The sequence below is a fragment of the Pipistrellus kuhlii genome, unplaced genomic scaffold (assembly GCF_014108245.1).
Source record: "Pipistrellus kuhlii isolate mPipKuh1 unplaced genomic scaffold, mPipKuh1.p scaffold_m20_p_14, whole genome shotgun sequence".
Classification (NCBI taxonomy): Eukaryota; Metazoa; Chordata; class Mammalia; order Chiroptera; family Vespertilionidae; genus Pipistrellus; species Pipistrellus kuhlii.
Window position 1 is genome coordinate 47265638 of NW_023425449.1, and position 22109 is coordinate 47287746.

The window sequence follows — 22109 nt, forward strand, 5'->3', positions numbered from 1 at the left end:
AGTGTCAGAGATGAAAGAAAATTAGTAAAATGTATATGAAAATCTCCCTCCTGTCAGAGTCTGGGGCTCACCGTGGGACCCAGAATCAAGTCGCTGCTCACCCATGCATGCCTCGAAATTGTGCAAGACCCATACCTGGCCAGCCCCACCCCCATCAAGCTCTGCAAGGCAGGGGGCACAGCCTCAGGTCCCCAGTGAAGCCCTGCCAGGTGGGGGGCATGGCATCAGGTTCCATGGCCCCAGTGTGAGGGCATGAGGATGTGAGGGTGTGATGACCATTTGCATATTAGCTCTTTATTGTATAGGATTTGGGGGGCTTTGTTGCTAGGACCTCCTGAGCGTGTGACTTTACTCATGGCAACAAGATTAGTAAGAAACAAGTGCTGTTCTCTGCTGTCTGGGGCTGTGTTCAGCTAATTGAATGTGGCAAGGTTTTCTCCTTCCAGTTTTCTTGCTGTTTCTTCCCTTCATTTGATTGGCTTGGTCTTGGCTCTGACTCTCACCAACCTTTTCCCTTAAAAGCACGTTCTGTGTTAAGGCCTGTGTGGCTCTGCTCACCTCCCTTACACATCATGCAACAGCCCATTGCAGGGAGTCCCGGGGGGCGGGGGGGCTGTGATGCTTTCACTCAAAGGAGGTGAAGGGTCACCAGATGTCAGCTCCACTGGCTGCTGGGTCTGAGGGACAGCAGTGGGGGAGCTGCAAGTCGGATAGGACGGGGTCCTATGGATGTGAGCTGCCCTGAGAGCAGGGGGTCAGCACGACTCACGGCCCCAAGGACATCGCCAAAGCAACGTGTTAGGTGCTCGTGCCCTTTGCTGAAGAAGCAGATGACATTGTTTTCCCTCAAACCTTCTGATTGACTGATCTGGCTCCACACACTCACAAGAGGAGCAACCAGATCACTCTGACTTCACAGAGGCAGAATTACACCTCTCAGGACATGCCTCAAGCATCTGCTTCAGGAGGTGCGGATCTGAGCTCATCTTTGAAGCGTTAGCAAGAAGTGACAAGGGCAGGAAGGCAGACAGCACGCATGTCAGACGGACACAGCCTACAGTTTGTGGGACCCACATGCCCAGCTGTTTACAATGTCTCCCAGCGAATCCAGTGCACTTTGGGAAGCTGTCCCTTGAGTCAGTTCACATTAGCATCACTACCCGCCTCATGCTGTGAGGAGGCTAGAGCACCAGGCTGATGGAGTTAGAAACACATCCAGACTTCATTCTAATGAATGTCATGTGTGTCCAAGGTTCGCTTCTGTATAAGCCCAGAGGATGGTCATTGCAGCAGCACTGTGCTGAGAGGCTGTGACAGTGCCATCAGCCAAACACCCACCACCCAGATGCACCCAGCTAACCACGGATAAGTCAATCACGGATACAGTGTACAATTTGGTAGTCACTGATTTTTAATCCAATGTTAAGAGTACCCTAAAACCATGATAGCTATTACAAAAGGTTGGTTGGTATTTTCAAGTTTTAAGGGAATGCATAAAAATTGTGAAGTAATACCTGTTAAAAGGGAATTTGCATGTAGAAAAGATGAAGATAGGAGAACCAACATAGAGGTGTAAGTAAACATCAGTACTTGCAACCACAAAATAAATAACTAAAATACAGAACAACCGTCATTCAGAACCACCTGAACTCTAGCTCTGTGGTCCGCAAACTGCAGCTCAAGAGTCTCACGCGGCTCTTTGGCCTCTTGAGTGTGGCTCTCCCACAAAATACCAATGCCTGGGAGAGTCTATTTTGAAGAAGTGGTGTTAGAAGTTTAATTTTTAAAAAATTTGGCCTCAAAAGAAATTTCAATCGTTGTACTGTTGATATTTGGCTTTGTTGACTAATGAGTTTGCCAACCACTGCTCCAGCTGAATGGAAGTCCTACAACTAGATGAGTAAAGAAGGAAGTACATTGAAACTGGTAGAAGGAGCAGAGGTGCAGAATAGGCTATTCCGACACCCATGTGTGGCATTTTTGTAATTGAGAGGGATATCTTGGCTGCTGAGGCCTCCCATGAGAAGCAAGGAGTCCAAACCCCACATCAGAACCCAAACGCAGGGTTCCAGAGCTGGGAAGAGAAGTCCCCATAACTTCAGCTATAAAAGCCAGCAAAGATTGTGGCTGAGTGACATGGAGTCAGCCAGAGACCTAGGCAGTTCCTCTTAAAGGGCTGGTGCATAAACTTACATGGTTTCCCTTCCGCTGAACTCCAGCACCAGGTGGCAGCTTTGGAGGATCCATGGATATATGGGGAACATGGGGCAGCTTCCTCCCAGACAAGGGTGCTCCAAGGGGTTATTGTTGTGCTGGGACCTCCCCCTGTCACAGAGCTGACTAGGAGTCATATCTGAGTTTCCATCAACTTGGTCCACATTGTTTGTTCCACCCTAGTGATTCTCTGAGACCCCATCCTATCCAATTTGCAGCCCCACCCAAGCTGTTTGCAGCTGCTTTTCCATATGAATGGTCTGTCTTGACTTTCCTAAATTTTCTCAAATAGCAGCTGGCATCAGCATGCCCCAAACCTATCAATAAGAGACCCAAGACCTGGCCCAAGCACCAGCCTGCCTTGCTTCACAGTTGGGCCTCACCTGGCCAATTCCAAGACCAATACAAGTAGCAGCCATCTGCATATCTCTCTGTAGCTCCTGCTGGATAACCCCGGGAGGCCCCAGAACCTGTACACCCAGTGGACAGCTTCAGACCATAACAGATTACAACTATACACATCCACAAGCAATTCGCTCTAGGGACAGATTCAGCATCAAAGCCCCACTAAAGCAAGTCCTGCTCCATAGAGATGCCTCCTGCACAGCAGCTCTCCCACTGTAGTTTGCGGCTAGTCCTCAGAGCCAATTGGCCTGGAGGTCAGTTCCTCCCAGTGATGCCAACAGCAATCAAGGCTCAACTACAAAAGACAGTGTACACAGCACACACAGGGGTGCTCCTAGAGAGACCAGCTCAGGTGACTGGGGCTGGAGGGGCTGAACCACTGGGCTCTACAGGACACCTACTACACAAGGCCACTCTACTAATTCCAGGAGACATAACAGCTCTACCTACCATATTTTCTGGTGTATAAGACATCGCCCTAATTTTATAGTTAAAACATAGGTTTAGGCCTATATTCGCTGTATAAGACTACCCCCCACTTCTGAGGCAACACCAGTTCTTTTTTTAATAGCCTCTCTGACTCTGGCCAATCTGAGCAGGCTTTTTTTCGTTTCAAACTCGTCTTATACACTGGAAAATACGGTAACACATAGAAACAAACACAGGGAAGTAGTCCAAATGTCACAAATGAAAAAAATGGAAGCAAGCAAACTTCTGGATACAGAGTTCAAAACAATGGTTACAAAGTTGCTCAAGGATCTTAATGAGGGCTTCAGAGAACTTGATTTTCAAGGATCTTAATGAGAATTTCAAAGACATGAAAAAGACCAGTCAAAAATTAAGCATACACTAACTGAAATAAAGAATAATTTATAGAGATCCAACAGTAGAGCAGAGGATTCTGAGAATCAAATCAAGAATTTGGAATATGAGGAATCAAAAAACACCCAATCATAAGAGCAAAAAGAAAAAATCCAAAAATATGAAGCAAGTGTAAGGATCCTCTGGGACAACTTCAAGCATACTAACATCCACATTATGGGAGTGCCATAAGAGAGAGAGCAAGATATTAAAAACCTATTGACAGAAAACTTCCCCTACCAGGTCAAAGAAATAGACTTACAAGTCCAGGAAGCACAAAGAGTCTCAAACAATAGGAACTCAAAGAGGCCCACACCAAGACACATCATAATTAAAATGCCAAGTGTTAAAGAGAGAATCTTAAAAGCAACAGGAAAACAGTTACCTACAGGGGAGCACCAATATGACTATCAGCTGATTTCTCAACAGAAACTTTGCAGGCCAGAAGGAAATTGCAAGAAATATTCAAAAAATAAATGAATAGCAAGGACCTACAACCAAGATTACTCTACCCAGCAAAACTATCATTCAAAATTGAAGGTCAGATAAAGAGCTTTATAGACAAGAAAAAGATAAAGGAGTTCATCACCACCAAACCAGTATTACATAAAATGTTGAAGGGTATTCTTTTTTTTTCTTTTTTTTAATATTTTACTGATTTTTTACAGAGAGGAAGGGAGAGGGATAGAGAGCTAAAAACATCGAAGAGAGAGAGACATCGATCAGCCGCCTCTTGCACACCCCCTACTGGGGATGTGCCCGCAACCAATGTACATGTCCTTGACCAGAATCGAACCTGAGACCCTTCAGTCTGCAGGCCGACGCTCTATCCACTGAGCCAAACCCGTTTCAGCTGAAGGGTATTCTTGAAGAAGGAGAAGGAGTAGGAGGGAGAGGAGGAGGAGGAGGAAAAGGGAGGAAAAAAAATATGAACAATAAAATGGCAATAAATATATACATATCAACAATTGAATCTAAAAATTAAAATAAATGAACAAGAAATCTAATGAACAAGACAAACTGATGAATAAAATAGAACCAGAAGTATGGAAACATGGAACAGACTGACAAATCTCAGAAGAAGGGTGGTGGGGGGGGTGGGAAGAGATTAACCAAAGAATTTATATGCATATATGCATTAATTACGGTCTCAGACAATAGGGAGGTGAAGGCCTGGGGCAGGTCAGGAACCAGATGGAAGGGGCAATGGGTGGGGAGTGGGACTTCTGTAATACTCTCAGCAATAAAGATTTTTTTAAAAAAAGAAAATGTGAAAAAGGGCTTGAAAAGAGTCTGATAATAGGAAAAAACAAAGGAAAGAATCCTTCACCCTGTGAAGAAATTAATATAGAATACTGTTGCAACTTTATGCTCTTTCCGTTGCTTATTTCTCCTCTAAATACCTTATTTCAGATACTATCATCTTCATTCCCAATCGCTCAGTCTCAGATCTAAGAGTAATCAGCACCCCTTCCTTTGTTTACAACTTTACAGTGTCCTCAAGTCCTTTTTCCTTCTTATATCTTTCTATTTATCCATTACTTCTCAGTTCCAATGCTAACACCTCACTGTATATTTTCTGTTCAAGTATACATTTGCTTTCACCTACAGTCTGTGCTAATCAGTATTCTAGCATCTCAACTGCGTAACCTTGGGAAAATCTGATCTTCCTAACACACCGCTGTCCATCCATTCGGGCAGCTGGATCAGTACCACCAGCGGGTGGCGGGCAGCTGGATCAGTACCACCAGTAGGTGGCTTAGAACCAGAGGCTGGCTTCTCGCAGTTCTGGGGCTGGTCCGGGTGCTGGCCCACAGGGAGGGCGGGAGGGCAGGCCCTCTCCCTGGTTCCCGGCAGCTCCTGCTCACTGAGCCTCACTCGCTGGAAGCGGCTTCCCTGAGGGCTGACGCCCACAGGGCCGAGCGCTGCCCACGGCCATCCTCTCTGGGGGCTGGGATCTCAGTGCTGAATCGGGGAGGAGGCACCAGCATTCCAACCAGGGCCAGCCCTGGACCTGGGACTTCCCTGCTCGGGCCTTGAGCATCCCTCCAACTGATTAAATCTTTTTTTTTTTTTTTTACCTTTTTTAAAATTAAATTATTATCTGTGTACATATCTTACCATTGCCCCCCCCATACATACCCTTGATTAAATCTTACTTATCCACATTAACTACCACGCCCCAACCAGACCCCCCACGGAAGCGGGTCTTCTTACTCCTTCCAGAGCGACCACCTACCTTCTCCCCGGCACTCGTCCCGGGGCCTGGCGCGTTGGGGTGTCGTCTCCCCTCCCTCACTTGTCTCTTCCCTGTTTTCCACAGACAACCACACACGATGGGTTCTAGCTCAGGGGCTGTCTTTGCACTTCAGGAGGTGCCACCGCACAGCTCCTCTGTCCCGGATTTCTGCGTAATTGTAAAGAATACCAAGGCAGAGGCCAGCTTATCTGCATGGAAATGAGAGCCCAGATGTTTGTAAAGGGAGCGAGCATATTGATAGGAATTCGTGGATGCAAATGAACAGGCAATCCACACAGAAGAGGCTCACTTCCTTGCTCAACAAGCACCTCAGGACACGAGAACAGAACTGCCTCTGTCCACCACGTGGGCGGAGGTCTGAACCAGGTCATAGAAGCAGGTGCGTGCTGGGCACCCATCCTGGCCGACACCTTAGGGTTCAGTGCTGCCTGGGACCCAGCCCAGAGAAGTCCCCGCCGCAGGAGAGAGGGCAAGCGGGAGGCCGGCCCTCTGCCTGCACGAGAGGGACACAGCTGTGCACACAGGGGAGAGCCTGTGAGGGCGGAGAGGACCGCTGCAGCCCAGCTCAGAGGTCAGCCCTTCAGCGCCCTGATCTGCCCACCAGCCTCCAGGAGTACTGTATTTTCCGGCGTATAAGACGACACTGTGTTCTAGTAAAAAGCCTGCTCAGATTGCCCAGAGTCAGAGTGGCGGTCTATTAAAAAAAGAACTGGTGTTGCCTCAGAAGTGGGGAGTAGTCTTATACAGTGAATATAGGCCTAAACCTAAGTTTTAACTGTAAAATTAGGGGGTCGTCTTATACGCCGGAAAATACGGGTAAGAAAATCAATTGCTGCTGCTGCACCTGGATAGGCCACGCTGCTGTTGACAGCCCGATAGGCAGCGCTGGCAGGCCAGGGCGCTCAGCTCCGTGAATTTGCTGGGATCAGTGCTGGTGGGAGAGAAAGGACAGAGGGGCAGGAAGGGGCCAGGGGACGTGGCGGGAGCCAAGGGGCCGCAGTAGGACCGGGGAGCAGCCGTGAGGGACAGTGAGCCCAGCCCGAGGCCCAGGGCGCTCCGGTGCGCCGGCCTGCCAGAGGACAGCTGCTGTCCTGTCCCACATGTAGCCCCGGAGCGCTGACCAGCTGCTCCCACCAAATCCCATAAACACACTCTCCTCTCGGGGCCTGGTCTGACCTCTGGCTCCCAATCAGCAGGCCGAGCCCACGCTGATGTGAGCCCCAAGGCAGGGCACAGACGGGAGGCCTGCAGGGCTAGGGGCATGGTAAAACGGGGTGGGAGACATGTTCCTACTAATTAAAGCCATGTTCTTATTGAAACACGTTCTAAAGGTGGATTTGTGCTTTTCCCCCGGGCAGCATCGCTCGCGGCTGTGCTCAGTAAAAGCTGAGCGAGGGGACCCCCAGCTGCAACGTGTGGGGAGCGGAACCACTCCGTCCACCTCCAGATCCGCCCGGCCCCTCCTGCTGAGAATCTGCTTCCCGTGCAGGCCCAGGCTCATCCTCCATCCCTCCTCACTCCTCTCACCAAGGAGCGGCAGCCCCCACCCAGGCGCCCACCTGCAGCCTCTGCAGAGAACAGAGGTGCGGGGGAGGGGGGGGCTGTACCCCTGGAGGCCACACCCAGTGAGGACGCTGGGAACCTTCTGGGGGTCACCGGAGTTCAGCGCTTTAATTATGGTTGTTTTTTACGGATTTCAGAGAGAGGGAGAGGGAGCGACGAAGCATCAGTGAGAGAATCATTGATGGGCTGCCTCCTACACGCCCCCTACTGGCGATCAAGCCCACAACCCAAGACCAGGAATGGAAGGGTGACCTGGTTCATAGATGGGCACTCAACCATTGCACCACACCAGCTGGGCGGGAGTTTAGCACTTGAAGCACCACATCCTAAGTCCCATCACCCTTATCTTGGCCAAGACTCAAAACCCAGAGGTCCAGGGTCCCTGGAGACAGAGGCTTAGCGTCCTTCCCCCTCCTTCCCCACCACCAACCTGCCCTCTCTTCTCTGGACCCCACAGTCCATAGTCATCAGCCACATGCCTTGCCAACAGGTTTCTGACGGTGCAGGTCTCTCTGGCTGCTCTTCCTGCCCCCAGGACCTGAGCCAGGAGTTGGTCCAGAGCAGTGCTGCCGTGGGCTGGCTGAAAGGGAGGTGCCCTGAGAAGATGGCCAGAGGAAGAGGAAAGCAAAGTGTCTCTCAGCCGAGGCTCTACACTTCATAACAAATGAAGTAAAGCAACGTCTCTTCATAGAAGTGAATATCCTTCTGTGGACCCAAGTGTTTATCCACCAGCAATTTCCTCTGACTCTGAAGCCACCCCCAAGTGCTAGGTGCTCAGAAATTATTACAAAATGACCTCTTCTGTTCCTTTCATTGAAGCCTTCAAAACTCAGTCCAACTTTTAAGCTGCTCTCGGTGCCAGCCAGCCCTGCTTCCATCCCCACACTACATCCACCAGCCTTTGCACACTAGAACTCAGGGACTCAGAATCACAACTATGCGGTTGCCAGTGGGGCTGGGTTCATCTGGCGGTTCTTCTGGTCTTAGCTAATTCTGTTCCAGACTCAGCAGCTGGCTGGGGCCTGGGGTTGAGGAAGTCTCAGTGGGACAGCTTGTCTCCAATCCATGTGGTCTCCCTCCTCCAAATGCTAGCCGGGCATGGCAGCTGCACAGGGCTCCCACAGAGATAAAGAGGAGTGAGTGAGGCCTCAGGTTCAGGCTCAGAGTCTGTGCATCATCATTACTATGCCTCGTTCTGTTAGCAAAGTCAGTGCCAGGACCAGCCCAGGTTCAGGGGTGGAGAAGTGAGAGCCACCTCCTGACAGAAGGACTGCAAAGTCCCCGTACAGCAGACAGGATTGCCCAGAGAAGCACAGGCACCAGGCGGTAGGTGACTGTTTATTATGAGTATGTCCCAGGCCATATTTAGCACAAGCATGTGCTAAACTTTATTTTGTTTATATAAATTCAATTTTAATTTGATGTCCTGGGCTTTTGTTTGTTAAATCTGGCAACCCCACACAAAGACCATGTAAAAAAGAAATGCAAAACCTTTATCTAAAGAGGTAACTTTGAACTTGAAATTACTTTTAAAGTGTCAGCTACACCAAGTGTGATATTAAAAAGCGCTCGAGCCCTAGCTGGTTTGGCTCAGTGGACAGAGTGTCAGTCCGCAGACTGAAGGGGTCCCGGCTTCAATTCTGGTCAAGGGCACATGCCCAGGTTGCAGGCTCCATCCCCAATAGGGGGCCTGCAGGAAGCAACCAATCAATAATTCTCTCATCGTTGATTTTCCTATCTCCTTTTCCCTTTCTCTCTGAAATCAATAAAAATATATTATAAATAAATAAATAGCACTCAGCACCCTGAGAAGGGAGGGACTGGCCATGCTCCGGATTCTGGGGACAGTCTTTGGCGGACGCCATGTAAGATGCTGTGCAGTGACCACAGCAGACAGCTCTGCCCAGCGCCATCCTCGGGTGACACACTCCACGTGGAGCAGACGAATCAAAGCCAGAGTTCAGGGTTCAACCCCAGGCACCTCTGCAGGCCCCTCCATACTGTCACAAAGGGTAAGAGATTCTTTTTTTTTTATAGCTGCATAGTATTCCATGGTATAAATATAGCACAGTTTTTATCCACTCATCTACTGATGGGCACTTGGGCTGTTTCCAGATCTTAGCTATTGTAAATTTGCTGCTATGAACATAAGGAAGCATACATTCTTTCTGATTGGTATTTTGGTTTTCTTATGATATATTCCTAGAAGTGGGAACAGTGGGTCAAATGGCACTTTGCTGTTGGTATTTTAATGAGATTGCATTGAATCTGTAGATTCCCTTGGACATTTTTATGATGTGCATTCTACCAATCCATGAACATGGTATATTCTTCCACTTGTTCATTTCTTCTTCTTCTTCTTCTTCTTCTTCTTCTTCTTCTTCTTCTTCTTCTTCTTCTTCTCTCTCTCTCTCTCTCTCTCTCTCTCTCTCTCTCTCTCTCTCTCTCTCTCTTTTAATGTCCTGTAGTTTTCAGAGTACAGTATTTTACATCCATGGTTAAGTTTATTCCTAAGTATCTTAATGTTTTTTGTTAGAATGGTAAATGGTATTGTTTTTTTAGTTTCTCTTTCTGAGAATTCATTATTGGTGTATAAAAAATCCATGGAGCCAAAACTGATTTGGCTCAGTGGATAGAGCATCAGCCTTCAGACTGAAGGGTCTCAGATTTGATTCTGGTCAGGGGCATGTACCTTGGTTGTGGGCATATCCCTGGTGGGGAGGGGTGCAGGAGGCAGCTGATTGATGTTTCTCTCTCATTGATGTTTCTAGCTCCCTATTCCTCTCTGTAAAAAATCAATAAAATATACTTTTTAAATAAATAAATAATCCATCAATTTTTGGGTGTTGATTTTGTATCCTGCTACATTGCCAAATTCATTTATCAAATATAGTAGCTTTTTTGGTAGAGTCTTTAGGTTGTTCTATGTACAATATCATGTCATCTATGAATAATGACAGTTTTATTTACTCCTTTCCAATTTGGGTGTCTTTATATGTTCTTGTCTGAATGCTGTGCCTATGAGTTCCATATTATCTGTATACCTATAATAATAAAAGTGTAATATGCTAGTTAGACTGGACATTCTTCCGGATGTCCTTCCAGATGACCATCCTGACGAAAGCAGGGGCTGTGAGGGAAGCCCAGATCCAGGGTACCTGCCGGTGGCAGAGGGAAGCCCGGGTCCTGGGTGCCAGAGGGAAGACAGTGCTGGCAGCTGGGGGAAGGAAGGCCTACTCTTGAACAAGTTTCCTGCATCAGGCCTCTAGTCCTATCTAATAAAAGAGTAATATGCAAATTAACCAGCACTCTGCTATACCAACAAGCCACACCTACCAGCTAATCATGAGCAAGTATGCGAATTAACCCAACCAAGATGGCTGTGGCTGTGGAGTGAGAAGGAGGCTTGGGTTTCCCAGCAATGGAGGAAGCCAAGCTTTCCACACACCTTGGTGAGCCCAGGCCTCCACTCAAGGTTATAGAAGATAAATAAATCCCAACAAAAATGGCTGCAATCACAGAGCTGGAGAGAGCAGAAGGCTTGGGTTTCCCCAGCAACAGAGGAAGCCAAGCTTCTGCAGCCCTGGCCTGCCTTGGCTCCACTCAAGGCTACAGAGGTTCAATTAGAGAAGATAAATAAATCCCAGGGCCTCCGTTTGGGTCACCGAGGGGTGTGGCCAGCCTGCAAACCACCACAGGCCCCTTGTCCAGGCCGCCCCACCCAGATATGGGACCCTCTTCGGAACAAACCAGCTGGCCCCTACCTCTGCACCAGGTTTCTATCCTATCTACAATAATAAAAGAGTAATATGCAGGTTGACCATCACTCCAACACACAATATGGCTGCCCCCATGGGATCAAAGATCCTGCCCCAATGTGGACACAAGATGGCTACCACAAGATGGCCAGCAGGAGAGGGCATTTGGGAGGGACCAGGTCTGCAGGGAGGGCAGTTGGAAGCAATTAAGCCTGCAGGGGAGGGCAGTTAGGGGTGACCAGGCTGGCAGAGGAGGGAAGTTGGGGGCGACCAGGCCTGCAGGGAAGGGCAGTTGGGGGGAACTCAGGCCTGCAGGTGAGAGCAGTTAGGGGTGACCAGGCCTGCAGGGGAAAAACAGGTTGTCAGGGGAGCAGTTAGGCATCAATCAGGCTGATTATTATGAGTATCAATCATACTCATAATAATCAGGGAGTAGTTAGGGGGTTATCAGACTGGCAGGCAGAAGCGGTTAGGGGCAATCAGGAAGGAAGGCAGGTGAGCAGTTGGGAGCCAGCAGTCCTGAATTGTGAGAGCATTGTCCCAGATTGGAGAGGGTGCAGGCTGGGCTGTGGGACATACACCCCGTGCATGAATTTTGTGCACTGGGCCCCTAATGTATATATCCTTTATAAGCAAATAAACTGAATGCACTGGGCCTCTATATATATATCCCTTATAAGCAAATAGACTGAATGGCAAAACAACTGAACAATCAAACAAATGGTCACTATGACATGTGCTGACCACCAGGGAGTGCATGTGGAACATGGTGGTTGGCAGCGGCAGGCAGCAGAGCATGGAACATGGCATGTGTTGGCTATGGCAGGATGGTGGAGTAGGTGAGCAGGGGTGCCATTGGGGCGAGCCTCTAGTGGTTACTGAAAATTCTTGCTCCCACATACTGCAATCCTGCCCAGCACTTGTACCCGCTGCTGGTGCTGGCCCTGCTCACCCCCACTGCCAGCACCAGAGCTGCTGGCAGTACGCACTGCCAGTGCCCAGCGCTGGCCCCTATCACTCAGCGTAGTTAGCAGGTGCGAGCAGTGGCTGCCAGCCCCAATCACTCCTGAGGGCTTCTCTACCTCCCCCTGCTCCTGAGGGGAGATCTGGGCTGGCAGCCACCTCTTGCACCTGCTGCTCACCCACACCTGGCACTAGAGCTGCTTGCTCACACCCACTTCCCACACCTGGGACTGATCTCTCAGTGCTGTCAGCAGGTGCGAGTGGCAGCTGCTGGCCCCGATAACCCCTGAGGGCTTCTTCATCTCTGCCTGCTCCTGAGGGGCAATCAGAGCAGCAGCCGTCACTCGTACCTGCTGACAGTGCCAGCCCCACTCACAACAGCTGCTGGTGCCAGCCACAGTCATCCCATGCTGTCAGCAGATGCGAGTGGAGCCAATGCTGTCAGTGTGTAGAAGCAGTGGTGGTGGGAGTGGGGTTGCCTGCAGACAGGGAACCGAGGGTTTAGGCACGAGAGGTAGGGCAGGAGCACAGAGGATGGGCTGTAACCCATTCCTGTGCCCACTGCAGCCTCGAGGGCCACAATTCCTTTCAAGTTGCACAAATTCATGCACTTGGCCCCTAGCGTTGGATAAGAGTGGTGAAAATGGAATTCCCTGTCTTGTGTTCCTGTTTTTATGGGAAATGGTTTTAGTTTTTTCCAATTGAGTATGATGTTCACTCTATGTTTGTCATGTGACCTGTATCATGTTGAGATGTGTTCCCTCTATTCCCACTTTGTTAAGAGTTTTTAACAAAAATGGGTGTTGGAATTTGTTGAATGCTTTTTCTGCATCTATTGACATGATCATGTGGTTTTTATCTTTCAATTTGTTTATGTAATGTATCACATTTATTGATTTGCAAATATTTTTTTTGCTTATTTATTTAAATAAATTTTTATTGTTCATATTACAGTATTACAAATGTTCCTTCCCCCCCCACCCCAATTGCTCTCCTCCATCAGGTTCCCACCCCACCCTCTGGCCTTTCCCCACCCCCCATTGTCCTCATCCATAGGTGCACAGTTTATGTTCAGTCTCTTCCCACATCCCCCGCTCCCCTTTTCCCAGAGAATCGTCAGTTCACTCCCCTTCCATACCTCTGATTCTATTATATTCAACAGTTAATATTGTTCATCAGATTTTTTTTTTAATTTCCTTGGTTTTTAGATTCACTTGTTGATAGTTACATATTTGTTATTCATAATTTTTATCTTTATTTACCTTCTCTTCCGAAAGATCCCCCTTTCAGCAATTCATATAATTCTGGTTTGGTGGTGATGAACTCCTTTAGTTTTTTTTTTTTATTAGTGAAGCTCTTTATCTGGCCTTTGATTCTGAGTGATAGCTTTGCAAGGTAGATTATCTTTGGCTGTAGGTTCTTACTATTCATCACCTTGAATATTTCTTGCCATTCCCATCTGGCCTGCATGGTTTCTGTTGAGAAATCAGCTGACAATCATATAGGTGCTCCTTTATAGGTAACTACCTGCTTTGCTCTTGCTGCTTTTAATATTCTCTCTTTGTCTTTTGCTCTTGGAATTTTAATAATGATGTGTCTCGGTGTGGTCCTCTTTAGATTCCTTTTGTTTGGAGTTCTGTGTGCTTCCTGGACTTGTAAGTCTAATTCTTTCACCAGGTGGGGGAAGTTTTCTGTCACTATTTCTTTCAGTATGTTTTTGATATCTTGCTCTCTCTCATCTTCTGGGACCCCCATAATTCTGATGTTGGTTTGCTTGAAGTTGTCCCAGAGGTTTCTTACATTATCTTCAATTTTCTGGATTCTCTTGCCTCCTTGCTTCTGCGGAGGAGTATCTTCTGGCTCTTTATGTTCCAAATCTTTGACTTGATTCTTGCGATCTTCCATTTTGTTTTTAGGACTCTGTATAATATTTTTTATTTCAGACAGTGTATTCTTTATTTCTTGTTGATCCCTTATCATTTCTTGTTGATTCCTTATTAATTCTAGTTGATCCCTTTTCATATCCTCATAGGTCTTATCGACCTATTCTAGGAAATTTTTGAAAAACCTTATAAGCGTAGATTTGAACTCTATATCCAGTCGCTTTTTGTCCTCCATTTCTTTTGTTTGAGATCTATTTCGTTGTCTTGGCATTTTCGCAGCTTCCCTGATGGGGCGGGGTTTCAGGGTGGAACCTACAGCCTTGGCTTCCGTCAGCCCTGCCCTATGTGGTTCCTGAGTCTCAGTAATCCCCAGGGTCCTTCAGTATTCGCTGCAAGCACCTCTGAGAGAAAGGTGCCCTCGATTTTCGCCTGCTACCAAACAGTCTAGGCTCTCCCCCAATGAGCCTGGAACTGGGGTTCAGTTCAGTTGGAAGTGGAGTTGGAGGTGGCATTCAGAGCAGTCCGGAGCTTTTGTCTCCTTCCAGCCAGCACAATCCCACAGCACAGCCAACCGTCCCTTCTCTGCGCACAATGTGCGCGCCTCTGGGACCTCCTTTCACTGCTCCCCCGGTTTCCGCCTTACAGCCCAGCTCCCTATGGATGAGCCTGGGTCCCTGGGGTCTGGCCTAGAACTGGGGTTCAGTGCAATTGGAACTGGGGCCCAGCTCAGCCAGAGCTTTTATCTCCTTCCCACTAGGGAACACCAGCCAGGCACTCAGCTGCCCCTCCTCTCCGGCTCCGTCCTCTCCGCGTGCCGCTTGTCTCCGTACCTCAGGCTTTTACAGCTCCTCTGCTCTTCCTTCTGGTTTTCTCCTTGCTTCTCATTGTAGAATTTCCAGTCAGTCGACTTTCCTGTAATTCTGGGTAATGTCCATTTTATATTTTAGTTGTATTTTATTGAAATTGTTGTGTGCAGCTGTGGCTAGGTGTTTACCTGGGCAGCCATCTTGGATTCTCTCTGATTTGCAAATATTATACAAGCTTTGTATCCCTGGAATAAATCCCACTTGGTCAGGGTATATGAAATTTTTAATATATTGCTGGGTCTGATTTGCTAATATTTTGTTGAGGATTTCAGCATCTATGTTCATCAGGGATATTGGCTGTAATTCTCTTGGTAGTGTCTTTATCTGGTTTTAGAATTGGAATAATGCTGGCCTGGTAAAAAGAGCTTGGAAGTGTTCCTTCCTCTTGGAGTTTTTGGAATAGTTTGAGGAGTATAAGTATTAGTTCTTCTTTAATGTTTTATAAAACTCACCTGTGAAACTGTCAAGATCTGGGCTTTTGTTTGTTGGGAGTTTATTATTATTATTATTATTATTATTATTTATTATTGATGATGATTCTATTTCATCAGTTGTTATTGGCCTATTCAGGTTTTCTGATTCAGTTTTGGAAGACTGTATTTTTCTAGGAATTTGTCCATTTTTCCTAGGTTGTCCAGTTTGTTGGCATAAAGTTAATAATAGTATTTCCTTAAGATCATTTGTATTTCTGTAGTGTCAGTGGTTACTTCTCTGCTTTCATTCTGATTTTATTTATTTGTGTCCTCTCTGTTTCTTGATGATTTTGGCTAATGGTTTATCAATCTTATTTATCGGTTCAAAGAATCAGCTCTTGGTTTCGTTGAATTTTTTGTATTTTTTTTTAGACTCTATAACATTTATTTCTGCTCTAATCTTTATTATTCCTTCCTGCTACTTACTCTGGGCTTTTCTTGTTATCTTTCTAGTTCTTTAAGTTGTAGGGTTAAATAATTTTATTGTTGAGTGAGGTAGGCCAGTAGTACAATGAACAGTTCCCTCTCAGGACTGTTTTTGGTGTGTCCAGAAATTTTGGGTTGTTGTGTATTTATTTTTGTTTCCAGGAAGCTTTTTATTTATTTCTTGATCTTACTGGAAATAACATACTATTTTACCTCCATGTATTTGAATGTTGTGGGGTATTTTTACTGTAGTTGATTTCTAATGTCATTCTCCTGTGATCTGAGAAGATGCTTAATATGATTTCAATCTTCTTGAACTTGTAGAAATTTGTTTTGTGTATTAACATGTAGTCTATCTTTGCTAATTCTCCATGTGTACTTGAAAATAATGTATATTCTGCATTTCTGGGGTGAAATGCTCTATAAATGTCAATTAAACACATCTGATCCAGTATGTGCTTTAGAGTAACTGTTTCCTTGTTAATTTTTGGTCTGAAAGTCAGGAGGTATAAAAGTTCCCAACTATGATTATTATTGTCTCTCTCTCCCTTAAAGTCCTGCAGAAGTTTACACACACACACACACTCACACACACACACAGACACACAGACACACACACACTCACACTCACACACACACACACACACTCACACACACACACAGACACACACACACAGACACACACACTCACACAGACACACACACACAGAGACACAGACACAGACACACACACACAGACACACACACACAGACACACACACACACACACACACACACACACACACACTCACACACACACAGACACAGACACACACTCACACACTCACACTCACACACACACAGACACACACACACTCACACACAGACACACACACACACACAGACACACACACAGACACACACACAGACACACACACAGACACACACACACTCACACTCTCACACACAGACACACACACACACTCACACTCACACACACACACACACAGACACACACACACACACAGACACACACACACACACACACACACAGGCGATCCTCTATTGGGAGCGCACATGTTTACCAGGGTCCTATCTTCTTGTTGGATCCATCAGATGGATCCAACAAGAAGATATTGTATTATTGTAAGGTCCCAGCTGAGAGGTTTGCAATGCAGAAGCAAGACATGGAATCCAGGCGATTAAAAGGGAGGAGGTTTTAATCTGTGCTCCCAGGGCTGCCCGCTGGTCCAAGGGTGGGCCAGGGCAGTTCTCGCCAAAAGGCGGCATAGGTACTTCTTCCATTCAGCTGTTTAGGGAGGGGAGGGCGGAGGGCATGAGAGGCGTGGAATTCTGCCTCGGGCCAGGGGGCTAGGAAGGCGCCAGCTATCTCTGTCACCATCCACCCTGCAGATGCATGGGCTCTGGGCTTCCCCCTGCCTAGACCTAACCATTATGTGGTGATCTTTGTTATCTCTTGTGTATAGCAATACTCATATTTGAATATTGCTATTCCAGCTTATTTTTCTTTTTCATTTGCATGGAAATTTTTTTCCAGCTCTTCATTCTCATGCTGTCTTTTGTTCTGAGGTGGGTCTCTTATTGATAGCATATAGTTGGGTCATGGTTTTGAATCCATTCAGCTACCTTATCTCTTTTGATTGGAGCACATTTACATTTAAGATTATTATTGATAGGTACTTATTTATTGCCATTTTAATTCTTTATGCCTAGGTTTCTCTCTATTTCTTCTTCTCATTACAGCAGTCCCTTTACCATTTTTTAAACTTAAACAAAATTTATTGGTTTTCTTTGATTGCCTCTGGTTCAGCTTTGAAAGAGCTTATTGGGTTCAACTAGTTTTGTTTCTGGGCTACTGCTGCTTTTAAGGCCCTTTTTTGCTTCTTTAACTTTTGAGCCTCCTGGTAAACCGAAATGCACAAAACCTTCTTGGTCACCTAGCAGTAGTGGACTTTTTAGTATTATAGGTGGAGAAAGATGGACTCAATCTCCAAGTCCTTGCATGTCCTCTCAGTAACATTGTAGTTGGTTTTATGGAAGTTTTTGAACATGTTTTGCCTCTGGTCAATGCTAATCAAATAGCACTTGATAGCTTTGTCCTTTCAATGTTTCTGCCTGTGTCCTTCATAATTGCTGATCTTGACAGTCAAGGCAACAATTCAAGCCTTGAGGGAGTTGGTGTCCTCAGGGTTTGCCACAAGCTTGTTCATCAATTGTTCTTTTTTGATTTTTAGCTTCTCCTTCTGAGTCCCCACTTCCAATCGCAAGAGTCTGCCAAAACCAGTTTGGCTCAGTGGATAGAGCGTTGGCCTGTGGACTGAAAGGTCCTGGGTTCAATCCTGGTCAAGGGCATGTACCTTGGTTGCGGGCACATCCCCGGTGGGGGGGGGGGGGGTGCAAGAGGCAGCTGATCAGTGCTCATCGATGTTTCTAACTCTCTATCCCTCTCTCTTCTTCTCTGTAAAAAATCAATAATATATATATATATATATATATATATATATATATATATATATATATATATTTATATATTTATTTATTTTTTTTTTTTTTAAGAGTCTTTCTTTGAGGAGCATGGATGGTGCAGGTCATCTTCTTGGCTGGGCCGGACTGGTTTCTGGACAGCATATCCATGATGGCCAGGAGACCCTCCTCCAGTGTCCTCCACCTCTCCTGAACCCTTTCCCTACTCCCTTTACCATTTCTGTAATGCTGGCTTGGTGGTGATTAACTCTTTAGACTTTTTTTTTCTTTTTCTTTTTTTCTGGGAAGTTCTTTATTTCACCATTTTAAGTTATAGCCTTGCTGGATATATTATAGTAATCATGGTTTCAGATCCTTGCTTTCCATTACTATAGAATTTCTGATGAGAAATCAGGTGTCAGCCTTATGGGAGTTCCATTGTAGGAAACAGTTTACTTTTCTCTTGATGCCTTTAAGATTTTGTCTTTAATTTTTGGCATTTTAATTATGATGTGTCTGTGCATGTGCCTGTTTGGGTTCTTCTTGCTTGGTACTATCTGTGCCTCCTGAACTTGTCTTTTTTCCCTCACTAGATTAGAGAAGTTTTCTGCCATTTCTTCAAATACATTCTCCATCCCTTTCTCCCTTTCTGCCTCTTCTGGTTCACCTACTATTCAAACATTTTTACATTTAATGTTGTCACACAGCTCCCTTAAGCTGTCCTCCTGGTTTTAATTGTTTTTTTCTTTTTGGTTCTCTGATTTTTTTCTACCCTGTCTTCTAATTCACTGATTCAATCCTCAACTTCCCCCAATCTGCTGTGTATTCCTTCCAATGTGTTATTTGTGCTGTCATTCTTTATTTCTCTTTTCTTAGTTACTGTATATCTTCTCATGCTGTTGAACATCTTTACCATCATTATTCTCAACTCTAAGTCAGGTGAATTTCTAATCTCTATTTCAGTCATCTCTTTCTGTAGAATTCTCTTGTTTTCATTTGGGGTTCCCCCCCCCCCCATTTGGGTTTTTGACTATGTATCAGGTAGATCTGCTATGCCCCTCAATCTCTAGTGTTAAACACTTTCTAGATAGATCAGGCAAAGACTCAAAGCCTCCAGAGACCACCTCTATCTGAAGTCTGATTGGATTCAGTCTAGAATAGCCCTCATGCAATTGTCCACAGTGTCGTGAGTTTTTCCAATAGGGTGGGTCAACTGTCTTAGTTAGCAAATGCCTACATGAGGAAAAATGACCTTTGCAGTATAAGGAAATGACTCAGCACAGGAAATTGAAGGTGTCTGCCTTCTTTGTTCTAACCCCAGCACCCCCAATCTTGGCTTCTGCTCACACAGCTCCAGTCCACTTTGCCTCTCCCTCCCAGAGCACAGGTGGGTTGCTGCACAGGAAATTTTGTGCACTGGCTCTTTAAGAGTGTGCCTGCATTTCTAGCCCTCTTTCCCTGGCAGACAGCAATCTTGCCACTTTTCACAGCCTGTTCTGGTACTCTCTACTGGGGGTCCCAGGTTTGGGCTTAGACCTGAGTTCTCAGTTGGCACCCCCACAGCTGAGATCTCTCTCCAGAACTTCAATTGCTGTCTGTGGGAGCCGGGTCAGTCCTTTCATGCCTCCAACCCTACCAGTCTCTGTGCAATCTCCACTTTCAGTCGTTGGTTATCAGGGTTTTCTCTAGCAAGTCTTCAGTTGATTTTTCAGGTTTTTCTGTATTTTAGTTGTAATTCCAGTTTGGTCCTGTGAGTATGTCCATGAAGCATCCACTTAGTCTGCCACCATGTTTTAATCTCCCTGGGTGTTCTGAACTGGACATACAAGGTAGCACCTCTGAGCTCAAGCACCAGGGTGAGGCCCTTGGGTACCCAGACACATATAAGGAACTGGATGGTGTCCCATCGGGGCAGGAACTTGGGGGAGGCTTTCTTCCAGACAAATCACAGGGATCATTGTTTCTGGGCTGGGATCTCCTGAGGCACAATTTTAAATATGGGGCTGTGACACTCATGAAGACCTGCAGGAGGGACTGGGGCTGCCAAATGGCCCAAGCAATCTGCAGGAGGGGCCAGGAGTATGCCAGGCACATCAAAGAAGCCACGTAGCTGGAGCTGCAGGACCAGGCCGAGATAGCAGAGGTCTGGAGGAGGAGCAAGAGCACATGGGAAAGATGGCAGCATTTGTGGATTGAAGGTGCTGGTAGAGAATGATTGGCGACTGGCGGAAGCTGTTGAGGACTAGAGGGAGTAAGCTGGAATATGGAATATGAGTTGTTAGTGGGAGACTGGGAACTTGAAGTTGAGATTCAGGGGGCGCGTTAGGGATAATGTGAAGGTCCAGGGCATGACCTTGGGGTGGGCTGAGGAGAGTGAGGAACAGGAGGAATCGAGCGTGCGTGATCTGATGATAGAGTCAAAGCTGGAGGTTCTCAGAGGCAAATGCTACCTGGAAGAGAAGGGGGCACTTATTACTTCCATGCCCAGTGGAGGTAGTAAATGCATTCAGTGGCATCCATGACCCTTCGTCTTGGCTCCCTTTTGAGTCCCAGAGGGCCCAAGATGTGACCCCTCCACCCTAATAAGACGTGAGCAGTGCCTGGCTAGTGTGGCTCAGTGGTTGATCATTGACCTATGAACCAGAAGGTCACTGGTACAATTTGGGTCCAGGCACATGCGAGCTTGATCTCTAGTAGGGGTGTGTAGGAGGCAGCCAATTGATGACTCTTCTCTCATCAATATTTCTCTCTCTCCCTTCCTCTCTGAAATCAATAAATATATATTTTAAAAAAAGAAAAGAAAAAGGACATGAGCCGTAAACTGATAACCATTCCCTTACTGCACCAATATGAATGCAGTCAATTTCTTTTAAATTAACCCCACAAAATAACATTCCCCAAACTCTTTTATTCCACAAAATATGGAGCACAGACTATTTTATATACATTTACTTTATTTCAAACTTTTCTACTGGCTTTGATAACATTTAGAGAATAAGAATGAAAACAAGGCACTATTGTAGCACATCGAGAAATAACTTTATCCAAAGGGCATTCATGTGGAAAATATATTCAACATCAGTTCATATATTCCGAACTTACACATTCATTGTAAGGATGACACTCAAAAGGCACAAGAGTTCTTGCAGTCACAGCCAGGCATCCTGACTGTCAGCTGCTTGCAGGAGAGACGGATGAAGATGGGTTTCCAGGAAACACAGCGGGTGAAGGGGAATGACCATCAACTCAGTTACAGTATCTCTAAATGCACTTTGAGAACTAGTGGCACTGGAATGAATGGTGGCACAATGGGCAAAGGGAGCATCCTATATAATAAAAGCCTAATATGTAAATCAACTGAATGGCAGAACAACCAGTCGCTTTGATGTCACTGACCACCATGGGGCAGACACTCGACGCAGGAGCTGCCCCCCAGCCCGCAGACCCCTGGCCAGCCAAGGCAGGTGCCAGTGGGGGCCCCCAGATCGCCCTGCTGGTTGCCCCATAGATAGACTCTGATCGCCAGCCAGGCCTAGGTACTCTACCCATACATGAATTTTGTCATAAGGCCTCTAGTTTAATATAAAACAAGCCACATCCGATGAGGTGGCATGTAGGAATTGTAAGGACTTTATAAAGTAATTTAGAAATTATAACAGCTTTTATTCAAAATTGCAATAAGGTATCCATTACCCTAATTTCCTGGAATCACAGTTCTTATCAGAAACAGCATCTAGTGATGAACCTGGTCAAGAATGAATAATAAAAATCTAATTTTAAAAGGAAACATTCTATTGAAAACTAGAATATGAAAGGTGTGAGGACTGTAATCAGCGTGGAACCAATGAGCCCTTCACGCTGATGACCCCAGCGCCCCCTGCAGGTGGTGTTGGTGCTGCAGGAGAAACTTAAGGGTCCAGGATTTAAGAGGGGCCATGTGGGTTTAAAAGGAAACAAAGGCAGCAACATCTCTG

The 22109-nt window shown here is 46.2% G+C and overlaps 1 pseudogene; it reads right to left on the reverse strand.

Moving 5' to 3' along the window:
- Positions 1-17429: 17429 nt before the first annotated feature.
- LOC118718597 lies at positions 17430-18306 on the reverse strand (annotated as a pseudogene).
- Between the last annotated feature and the right edge of the window lie 3803 nt (positions 18307-22109).